Source organism: Hemicordylus capensis, chromosome 3 (assembly GCF_027244095.1).
Source record: "Hemicordylus capensis ecotype Gifberg chromosome 3, rHemCap1.1.pri, whole genome shotgun sequence".
In the NCBI taxonomy this organism is placed as follows: domain Eukaryota; kingdom Metazoa; phylum Chordata; class Lepidosauria; order Squamata; family Cordylidae; genus Hemicordylus; species Hemicordylus capensis.
The window spans coordinates 178,851,798-178,863,674 of record NC_069659.1 but is presented as its reverse complement, the minus strand read 5'-3'; the positions used below and the strand labels follow the sequence as shown (position 1 = coordinate 178,863,674).

The window sequence follows — 11,877 nt, the reverse complement described above, 5'->3', positions numbered from 1 at the left end:
CTCTAATGTGCAGTGAAAAACTCGAATTGTGTGTGAAGTGCTCCCCGATAGCTTGCAGGGACTTTCGGGTAAATCTGCCTGATATGTGAACGCACACCCTCCATTCCAGAGGAGATGTGAGTTAAAGGGTCTTTAGCATTGTGTGAAAAACTTCCAACTCCTGGTTCCCTGCTTGTCCAGCTTTGGAGTCTGAACAATCTTGTGGAGGTTGCTCATGTCCAAGCTTAATGTCATGTCATATCTTATATATCATATCATATCTTTTATATACTGTCCAATCCAAAGGTCTCAAAGCAGACTACATATTTATTGGTGATTCAAAAACTATTTTAAGAGAAATTAAGGAGACTTTTGAATATCTCCGTTTCATAAAATTCCCTGTCAAAAGGCTGAAAAAGAAGTCAGGGATGCAAAAATGGACATGGCCAATGGCAAGTTCTTTTTTTAAAGGATGAATTTCTTTTTTGATATATAATCTTCTCTACTGAAAAATGTAATGTTACACCTGATACTTTCAAACCTATTCAAACTGGAGTAATTTCAACCAATTTCTCAAAGATCAGAGGTATACATGTAGTAGACAGAATCAATTATTAGTTCCGTATGGTGACAAATCCCTTTCTAGGACACATTGAAACCATTTGTGTTAGCAATGATGAGAGTCCTGTGGATGAAAGGAAAATCTGATGAAAAATCATTCTTTGAATCGTTCCCAGGAAATTATCTTATTGACTATTGACATAATAAAGTAAGAAAGTTGTTATCATGAGTTCTCAGATCTAAAGTTGATCTAAGTTTCTCTACCTGTTCAAATGTGATTGCAAAGTGATAATTTAATTTTACAAGAATTGAAGGATCCAGCATATCTCTTAATGAGAATGATTTGGCTGTCCTACTTTTAAGCCTACTCTCCAATCACTACCATTTTAGTAATCCTGGGATAGTTTTTGTATTTCAGTGCTATATTGGGTCACTGCCAGTTAATTTTTGCAAAACATTATTTCTTATTTTTACAGCATTATAAGGAGCTTTTTCGGCCACCTAATGGTGCAGTGGGGAAGCAACCTGCCTAGAGAGCAGGGGGCTGTTAGTTTGAATCCTCACGGCTGTATTTCCCAGAATATGGGAAACTCCTATATTGGGCAGCAGCAATATAGGAAGGTGCAGAAAGGCATCATCTCATACTGCATGGGAGAAGGCAATGGTAAACCACTCCTGTATTCCACCAAGAAAACCACATGGCTCTGTGGTCACCAGCAGTTGACACCGACTTGATGGCACAACCTTCCCTTTCCTTTATAAGGAGCTTTTATGTCTTTTGGGTTCAAGAAATATGAGTTGCTGATACTGAAAAGTAAAAAAATCCTCTATGGATATAGAGCATTATTTAAATTAACAATTGAATCACAGGGTATTTAGAACATTGTCTGCTTGGAAAGAATCGATTCAGCAAATGTTCAAATTTCTACTTGGCACTAGTGATAGAAATACTGTTGAAAAGGTTGTTGCTTGTGCCTTTGAAGCAATAAAGGCACACCCAAATTGTGTTGCTCTGCATGTGGTTGGTTGTTTCCATGACATTTGATACTTCTATAGGTTTTATTTGGTTTGTTTCGATTTCCGTGCTCTGTTAATACATTGCTATGACTTATTGGGGCTATTCACATGACGGGGCACACACATGGTTGGGTGGGTGGGAGAGGAAGGCAGGGTTCAACTACCTCCCCCCAGATGACCGCTCTGAGCCCCTGTGGTGCACAAACTGCACACCCACGTGACTAGTGCTGCTGGGACAGTGTAAATGACAACAGAGGTAAACAGAAGCTGGGACTTGTCCCAGCCTCCAAGAATCCCATAGTGCACAATGCATTCAGCACAGTGCACTGGGGGATTCCTCCAGGAGACAGGCATTCTATTGCAAGCAGGCCATGCTGTTATATAATCCCAGGTGCCAGGTTAAGGAGGGTGCATTTGCACCCTTAGTCTCTGCTAAGAGCTGGGCTTCAGGGCAGGGTTTTATTGCCGCAGCACCACGGGGATCTGCATGGCTCCTGGAAGTTCTCACTGGCAGCCAAGCCCAAGTTTGGCTGCTTAAGCATGGGCTTGGCTGCTTGTGAGAACAGCCTCATTGTCTTGAAAAATGTGTTCACTGAGAATCAGCTTTCCATCAGCCTGCTTTTCGTTCCAAAGATTTAGAGTTGTGAAGAGACACCCCTAGTGCTGCCACCACATCCCCTGACTACTAGAAGATCCAACCTGGCCAAACAACTGACCTAAAGTGTAGTGTTTGAGTGCCTATAAGTGGGTAAGTGCCTATAGGATGTTTTTGGTGATGTCTGAGGATTCATGCCTGTGAACAGTTTGATATCATGGATGGACAGACAGACAGACAGACAGACAGACAGACAGATAGATAGACTGGGAAGTCTGAGGTGGAGGAAAGGTGGTATGTCAATACTCCAGATGAGTGCTTCCAAGTATGCCATACATTAAATTAGTATGCCATACATTAAATTAGTATGCCAAGTATGCCATACATTAAATTAGTATGCCAAGTATGCCATACATTAAATTAGTACTCCATGATTAGTCATGAGAACAGAAGAAGGAACCTTATGGATTAGGCCAAAGGTCCATCTAATTCTGCAATTTATGTTGCATAGTGACCAACCAGAAGAACTCTTGCAAGTGGATTTCTTTGGTTTAGAGCCAGGGTTCCCAACCAGTGGTACTCTAGCTGTTTCTGAACTACAACTCCCATTATCCCCAGCCACAATGAATTGTAGCTGGGAATGATTGGAATTGTAGTTTAGCAATATCTGGATACCACTGGTAGGGAATCCCTGGTTCAGAGAAAGCAACCAGACTGGGGTATCTAAAGAAGTAGTTGCTGGTAGTAGTGATCTACCAAACTACACTTACAAGTCCTGTTCCGCATTCAGTCATGATTTGAGATAGGCCAGGGAACTGAACTGTTAGAGGTTGTTGATTTTTACCCACAATAGGTAAAACAGCAGAGCACTAAGGAATGAGCACACACTCTAGTTACAGAGTAGGTAGCAGAGGATGGTTCGGATATTGCAGCTATTTAAAGAGAAGACATGGAGATCCTTGTATGACTAAACACTAAATATTTATTGGTTAAATACACCTAGATAGGAAAGACCTATCTCTAATCTAAAGGACTACATAGTGGATAGGTAAGGAGAGAGAGAGATGTTTCCATCTGCTCTCTAGGAGGAAAGGAAGGATTGTGACTCAGCACAGGAAGTGCTGCAGAGTCAGTTCAGGGGTCATATAGTAGGGACAGATAGGGAGACCCTGACTCACTGTCTCTACTCCCAATGCCCCTAGTGGTCATTAGGACAGTTGGTGCAAAAGGTCGATGCACTGGAAGTTCATCTCCAACATGAACTTGGTAAAAGCCAAACAGGAGAGTGGATAGTCTGACAATAATTTTGTTTCCCAAAACCAAGAAAAGGAAAGCAAGCAACATATGTTGAATAGTCTGCTCTACTGCCTAATGTCTTCAGTGATCTAGGATCCACCAGATTAATATCCATTGTTAGAACTTGAAACAGTCAACTGCTTTTGACAGAAAAGGATTAGAGAAGATGATCTTAGAAAAATGGTCAGTCTGGACAATTACAGCTTGTATTAATTTTTTCTTATGATCTGATACAAATGGAAATGACCTGAAACAAACAGAATTATGCAGAACCATGTGGTAGGGTTGGTGGTAGCTCATCCAAAAGGCTATTTGCATGGCTCTATGCTTCTTTTTTCTTTTAGAATGGCTCTGTTTTGATATGGGACAGGGCTGGGGGTAGTGGTGGTCAACCCATGTAGAATATTGGAAAATTGATCACTTTCACTCTGTTTTTTGTTTTTTTTTTAAACCAAACATGAAGATTCCTTTATATAATTTCAACAATCTGGAATACATTATTTGCATAGAGAAACTCTATTAATAGCTGGTGTATATGAAAGACAAAATTAATTAAATAATGCATTTCCACTAAGGAAAAAATAAAATAAAGAAAAGACACACCTCAGAACTTCAACATAACTTTCTATCAAATTGCCTCCCTTTTTCTTGTTGCAATATGTTGTATAATATAAATCAGTCAGTAGCATAAGATATGCAATATAATTACAAGATATAATTGGGCTTAGTATAACTTCTGCACCATTGTAAAAAAAAAAAAAATTCATTTAAGCTACCTAAGACACACTTTTTGAAGCATTTCATTAGTGCCTAATTTGTTCAGACTTAGATGTCCCCATAGGTGGTTTATATAAAAAAGTGGAAACCCTAAAGAGAAACTAGGAAACTGCAGGTTGCCAATTAGTTCTCTTTCCTTAGGATCCCAGTCCTATGTTTTATTGAAAATAATAAGTCTCTTTTGTCCTACACTAACTCAAGTAGAAGTCTGTTTCAAAAGGAAGGTTTAATTTAAGTATGCATTCATTTGATACCTTCTGCAGGATACCTTTCACATGATTTTATTAAGTTCTGTGTGTAAAGCTCCATGGAAAATGTATGGTTTTGCCTGATTTTAGTTGAAGGTATTACCTGGGGATTTTGAAGTGGTTGCTAAGTTTCCTATGGTTGCAGTTGAATGAAAACACTACATTAGACCGTGCTGACAGGTTGCCTTATAGAGACAGCATGACTTGATCCTTCATGTAACTACTCTAAGTTTCAAAGAGCTGGTTGCCTGGAATTACCAATGCTGGAATTCTTTTTTCTTGTTGGAATTTATGACAAGAATTTGCATTGCCCGGAGCTTGGAAAATTAGGCTGCTGCAAAGCCCCAACTAGAAAAGTCCATGGAGCGAAGCAATAGCAAAATTCCTTACCTACCCTCCTCAATGCTCGCTCCGTTCTTGAAATGCCGACATGGGAGGTGTCCCAAGGATTATAAGTGAGCAACATGCTGTTGCTGGGGTGTAAGCAGAACTTGTGCCTGATATGGCAGCATGGTAGTTCAATTGCCTGAGAGGGGGCTTTGGGAACGAGGAGATAGCCCTGACGAGGAAAGAGGACCAAGTCACATCTCTCCAACCTGCTTATTTATAATATGAGACAGAGGAGTTGGGAATAAAAGTGAATAAAAGAGGAGCAGAGCAGATGGCTGATGTGTACCTTTCTGAATGTGTATATTTGTAATAGAAGAACTCTCCCCTCTATCTGCTTGGCTTGAGGGATGCAGGGTGATGTTCAGGGGCCAACTCAGATTTTCACATGTGTTGCTCAAATATGAGATTACACTTACAAGGACCTCCACATCATCAGGCATGGGCAACTGTCTTGTATGAATGAACATTTTTCAAAGATGCACCAAGATGTTTGCTTGTGTAGGCTGGCCTAGAGGCAACCTTTTAAGGGAGTCCTCTAGTTGCTCAAAAAGGAAATCTGAACGTTAGATTGCTGTGTAAGAGGCAACAGTAATGCTTGGAGGGGGTGCCACAGAGACCTAGGACGGTTTTACAGGTCACTGTCACTATTCAGAAATGCTTGAGAGTGACACTGATGCCTTATGCAGTTGATTTAACCCTACTGGAACTCTATGAAAGAGCTGTCATTTCCAATGAATGAGGTCAAGAGGCTGTCCAACAGTAAATGATCAAATATAGAGTGGCATGTGGGTATAGGTTTGGGCTCCAGAATCCTGTACAGAAGCCAGGAGCTTGTGAAGCTGACAGGCAGTAATTTGAGGTGAAATCGGGTATTGTTTGTATAATAATAACAAAAAGGTTTCCTTCTCTGAGGAACTCATAATCTGAAATTCGATACAGGACAATCAATACTGGGAGTGAATGAATGCAGATAAACAGGGAAGGAATATGCCTTCAATTTAGTTACACATACTTAGTCTTAGTTATAACTTAATCCATATAAATACTATTATTTTTAAAAGGATTACAGCACATTTATCTTTCTCTGAGTTGTGTCCATTGTGTTGAGGATCATGGAATAAAGTAAATGTTGAGAGCAGTCAGTCGGGAAGAACTGAAAAAGGGATTAAAGTGTGAAGGTTTTTGAGTTTACCTGAAGAAAATGGAACTGAGGATCACTAGTCAGTGATGTAGACCAATGAAACAATGAGGCTCTCTGAACAAGCAGTGTGGAGAGCCCTAAGGGGTTTTGCGGGTAGAGCAGGCTTGACCCACTCTCCCCGCACATGGTCAGGCAGCTCACCCACACAATTACCGGCTCCGTCATGGAGCTGGTTGGGGCAGCAGGGATCAGGGGCCTCCCATCCCCTGGAAGTTCCAACATACCCCGTGTGAGTGCATGGGGCATTCTGAAGAGCCCCCCGACAGCAGGAGGCTTGTTGTAGACATCAGGGGTCTACTCATGAGTTGCTATAACATGGAGCTGCACCGCAGCGACACACGACAAAAAACACACACAACAGGGTTAGAGGAGTGCGCACTCCGCTAACCTCGTTTAATGAGGGGTTTTTTAAGGCGGCTTGCTGCCGGGAGCCACGTAGCTCCTGTTGCAGCACATGAGCAGCAGGAACCGGGCTGAGCTCCTTTAGCCCGGTTTCTGATGCTCGTGAGAAAGAATCGCCTCTCTGTCTAGTGAGATGAAGGGATGTGCAGAACCTGCTCAAGAAAATTTGCTAGGCTTTTTGACCCTCTTTTGTTCAATCGGCTTTTGCCTTGAAATGTTACTTTGGGTCAGGGATTCCCAACCTGTGGTACTCCAGATGTTGTTGAACTACAACTCCCATCATCCTCAAATACAAATGATTGCAAGCTATATTTTTTGAGATGATGGGAGTTGTAGTTCAGCAACATCTGGAGTACCACAGGTTGGGAACCCCGGCTTTCAACAAAACATGGTGTCAGTTTAAGGATAGCTCTCTGTTCACTAAAAATTTTATTTTAATTTTAACAAAGCTCTTTTTGACTGCCTTCATGCTCCTTCTTTTGCTTCACCCAAGCAAGAACAAACAAGTGCATCAATAACTCTAGTGGGAAGTCCTAGGACAAACGGACTAGTTGTTACTACTATATCATCACATAACTGCATGCAAATAGTGGTTAGGAGTATTAATATTTTGTCTTCAAGACAGAGATGTGTGATTTCATTGCAATAGATTTTCACCTGCAGGTCCTTCCATCACCTTTTATCAGCAATTTTTTTTCTTTCAAAGGAAAGATAAGGAGGCTGTGGTGTTTTGGTCTAAAAACAATGAAACTGGCTATCTACAGAAAATGCATTACTGAAATTAAGATATGTTTTCCTGTTTGCTCAACTTGAATCCAAGAATGAAAAAGAGTGGAGGTAGCTCTTGGCTTGTGATATCTTAGGAATGATTGAATTAGAATCCTGGTAACTCACCCCAAATGGCATGACCTTCTACAGCTGCAGATGCGTTAATGGGGACTCCTCAAAATAGCATCACCATTTATGTGCTGTGATCTCAGCGCTTTTCAGAATCTCTTTGCCAGAGTTTTGATGACAGTTTCTTTGGAGAGTTTCCACAGCCACTGTAAAGGATTCTGTGGGATATCTGAGGACATTCATAAACATGAACTCCCTTTCAAAGATGAAAATAACATGCTGTGAATTCAGCCAGAATCAACACATCTGCTATAAACACTGTGATATTGAAGCTAAGTACTGTGAACATGTTTGAGAGAATGCAACCGACACAGAGAAAACTCATCTCTCACTCTCTTGGGGGTAGGGGGGATTTTCAATTAGCATATGTTTTTCTTACCTCTTAATGCTTGCCTTGTTTGAAAATGATCTAATTCGTTTTTGAGCTCATGGATGCCCTGCAATTGAACTGTTGCTTCCCCCGCCGCCACCCTCTCCTGTGCTTTTCCAGATGTCACTCTCTCCTGGCTGCTTCATATCTCAGTCCCCCCCCTCCCATCTGGAATATCTGCCTGTTTAAATGTGAATAAGTGTTACTGTTCTGGACCGGCATCATCATCATCATCACCATCATTTATTTAGACTATATACTACTTATTTTTTAAAAAACCACACATTTTCAGAGCATTTTACATAGCAAAAGGAATAAGAAAATGGTTTTCTTTCCAAAAAGGGATCATAGTATATTTAAAAAAGGTAACACCAGCACTGGAGAGGTGCTGTGGTGGGTTGAACAGGAGAAGTTGGTTTCCCTCTGCAAAATATTGGAGAACAATGACTTTAAAAGTAACTCTTTGCCCTGTTCACAAGGGATTACATGAATTGGTTCCAGTAAGGTCACCAGTCATGCAAGAAAGCTTCAGTAACCCATATTTACACTGATGCCTGCTCAAAAGCATAGATATATTGCAGGGCTTAATGCCCCAGCAGTTCCCTTTAAAAATGTGGCTATTTCATGACTCCCCCCCCTTTTCTTCTTCTTCTTAAATATAATTAGTATTAAGCTACTATAACGATACTGATGTACATTATTGAATGAATTGGAGTGTCTCCTCTAGTCTACTGATGTCAAAGTCTGTTCCTCACAGCTGACACACATCAAAAGAGCAAGTGGAAAGCTAACATATTTGACAACTTTAAATCCTGAATCTTCATTGTGTGTTAGGATGCAAGCTAAGGGATGTCCGGCAAAGATTCAACCTGTGCACCAAGTATCCAGCTCAGCTCTAAACAAAAGAGGGATACATCAAAGGCACCAAGAAAACGGTAAAGGAACTAATAGGCCAGAATGGGTAAGATGGTATTTCTTGACCTACGTGAGTCAAGTTTATTCATCTAATTGCTGGGGAGGAGTTGCTCTTGTTAATCCTTTCTGCTTTTGAATTGCTTTTGCCTTGTTCCCCTCTGCCTTTACTTGGTCTCACCCCACCCCACCCTGAACTTTAAAGGAATTGGGTCTGACACATCCTTCAGATGACCAACAATACATAGAATGAATGCACCTGGGGCAGTGAAAAAGGATCATAGCAGCAAGCCCTACCCCCTGCTATGTGTGCATTCATTTGCAAATCAGCAAACTATGCACATGTGTGGTCACATGCATAGTTGAGAACCCTGCAAAAAGCAGAGTCTACAGTTTGGATGCATACCAGAGTACCTCCTTACTCACGGATCGGGCATCTGAGGTTTCATGTATCCACTGTCGGGTAACTGGCACCCAACCTTAGTATATACAAGGGAAAATAGGCCAAAAAAGGGTTAAATCCACAGATCAGAGGCAGCCAGAAATGACTGCGGAGGTCATTTCTGGCCACCATTTTATGCACTGGAGCCATTTTGTGGCTCATTTTGTAAAATTAAAATGAATAAATAACATTTTTTTGCAGGGGGAAAACTGGATTTGGGCTCATTTGGTCAAAAAACCCACGATTTTTCACTGGGGAAAAAAATGGATTTTGACGCTTGGATGGGGGGTGGGGGCTTTGCAGGAGTGCTGGAGGCCCACAGACCACATTAGGGCACTTTATTTTGCAAACCTACCCACCCCATCTTGGCCCATTTTACCATGTTTTCCAAGCCTCCAGAAACCTGACCCCTGTGATTACATTGCCTTCAATGATCTGGTATTCATGGTTTCCTTATCTGTGGCAATGTCAGGGAACAGAACCCCTCTGAATACCAAGGTTTTCCTCTATAGGCATGTTGCACCTTTGCAAATAGACATGCATATGGAGTTGAAATATGCCATAGATAATTATCTACAGTAAACTTAACTTAATTACCAGCATGGTGAATTAGTTGACTTCTGGGTTATTGCACTGGAAATGGGAGACCAAGATGAATTTAGGATCAGGGATTTTCTTAGTTTGTGTATCACATATGCACTACCTAGCTGGTGAAAAATAAAATTTTGATTCTAAAGTTTAGTAATTATTCTAATACATCTTGGTACTAGGTTAAGCATAGCTTGGGGTGGGATGGGATGAGGGCTAGACTCAGTCCCATTGGTACGCCTACACAAAGAACAGCTCAGACTGGCATTGCTATAAACATACCACAAATATCTGTTTATTTTTGACATCATAAACCATCAAAAGAAAAGGTTGGCAGTGATATGGGGAAATACCAAATCCATGACTTATCCAGTTACCAAGAAGGGAATTATTCCTATTGCAGCCACACAGTGGCATTTAAAAGGCATGGCCCAGACAACTAAACACTTTAAAGGAATCCAGTTTATTTCAATGGAAGATATTTAAGCATGTTGTTAAAAGTCTTGTTTAAATCACATTGTGTCAATTTGGGCTGGATTCTATCCAAAATACTTCATGTTTGTGTGGAATGGACCTTAGTATCAATCAGGAGAAGAGGAGCCGTTCATGAGTCTTACTATCAGTGATAGTCCAATGTGTTTTTGTGTATGACCCCCCACCAGTGTTCCCTCTATTTTTTTTAATCAATTAGCAGAATAGGTTTTCTTCTGGGTGGCAGTATCAAGGCAATGTGCACACATGAGCATTGTTATGTGCCACTATAGATACAACACACACACACACACACACACACATACACACAGAGTCCCTCTAGGTACATGCAGATGTGCATCTAGGTAATTTTGGAGCCTGGACCTAAAGGCCTTTGGAGCCTCCCCCCCACCCCTGCAAGTTAAGCACCATTGTTTAACATGTAGGTTCTTGAGGGCACAAACCACACCACCCAGGACAGACTATTGAGGATTTGGGGGCCCCCAGGGGGCCTGGAGGCCCTGGACTTCGGCCCCGAAGTCCAGGGCTAAGTACGCCTCTGGGTACACTCCTTCCCTTCCCACCCACACTCCTCCTTCTACACACACTCCTACACACCTTCCCTTCCCACTCACACTCCTCCTTCTACACACACACACTCCTACACACCTCTTCCCTTCCTACCCCACACCACTCCCTCTACACACACACAACACACTCTCTCTTGTACACTCCTTCCCTTTCCACCCCACACACCTCCCTCTATATATACACACGGACTCACACACACAGAGTCCCTCTAGGCCCACTCATACTCACCCTCTCTCTAGGTACCCTCCTTTCTGAGAGATGAGCCACCGAGATATAAGACCTCTGCAACTGCAAGAAAGGGCTTTGAAAGTAAGTTAAGCACTGGAGCTCCCAGCAGAAGCCCCTCCCCCAGCTTTCCCATTGGATAAGGAAGCCTTAACCTGTAGGGAGCAGCTGGGGGGGGGGAAGGCAGAAGGCAAGGGAAGCTGCTCAGGAGCCTTCTCTGAGCTATTAAATGGGAGAATCGGCTCTTTGGCTTGCAGAAGGGGGGAAAGTGGATTTCTTCACTCTGGCCACAGCTAGAGCCAACACAGCGGGGACAGGGGGAAAGACTGCCAGCACTTCAAGCAGCCATTGGAGTACAGCAAGACTGTGCGGCTGATGGAATCCTTGGGGGGGGGGGGCTCGAATCGTGTGTGTGTTCACCTTAGGGGGGATAGTGACCCCCACCCTCCTCATGCTGGTAAAAACAGAACAAACTAAATCATCAACAGTTTGCTGCCCTTTAATAGTATCCAAGATTTGCTGCCTGAGGTGGACTGGCTCATCCTGCCTAATGGTAGAGTTGGTCCTGCCTATAATTCCTAATATTGCTCAAGAGTGAGTAAACAGTGACTAATACAGTGGTTTCCAACAGTTCTTGCAAATCCTGGTGTTCCTTGGAAGGATATTGATGATTTCTCAATGAGAAGATGAGCAATGCCATTTGCTTTCCCCTGAAATATATGCTACTTATCTTCCCCTGTAATACCCAGTCATCGAGAAGTGCTTTCTTAGGTGTATTTTCTCCATGTATTTGCATGGAGTGATGACCAGGCCCAAGAAGTCTGGCGGGTGCCCCACATGAATTGTATGTTACCCTGAAATATGTTCCAGAACTCATTGCAATGCACAGGGGGTTCCTTGTAGCCCAGCTGAGCT

General features: G+C 42.2%; 1 long non-coding RNA gene across 1 annotated transcript; it reads right to left on the bottom strand.

The window, feature by feature from the left end:
- Positions 1-288: 288 nt before the first annotated feature.
- LOC128348902 (uncharacterized) lies at positions 289-11,081 on the bottom strand. Its single transcript, XR_008318419.1, has 3 exons — positions 10,966-11,081; positions 7,361-7,559; positions 289-664 (listed from the first exon to the last, which is right to left on the bottom strand). It is a non-coding gene; the product is annotated as an uncharacterized LOC128348902 (long non-coding RNA).
- Positions 11,082-11,877: the final 796 nt, after the last annotated feature.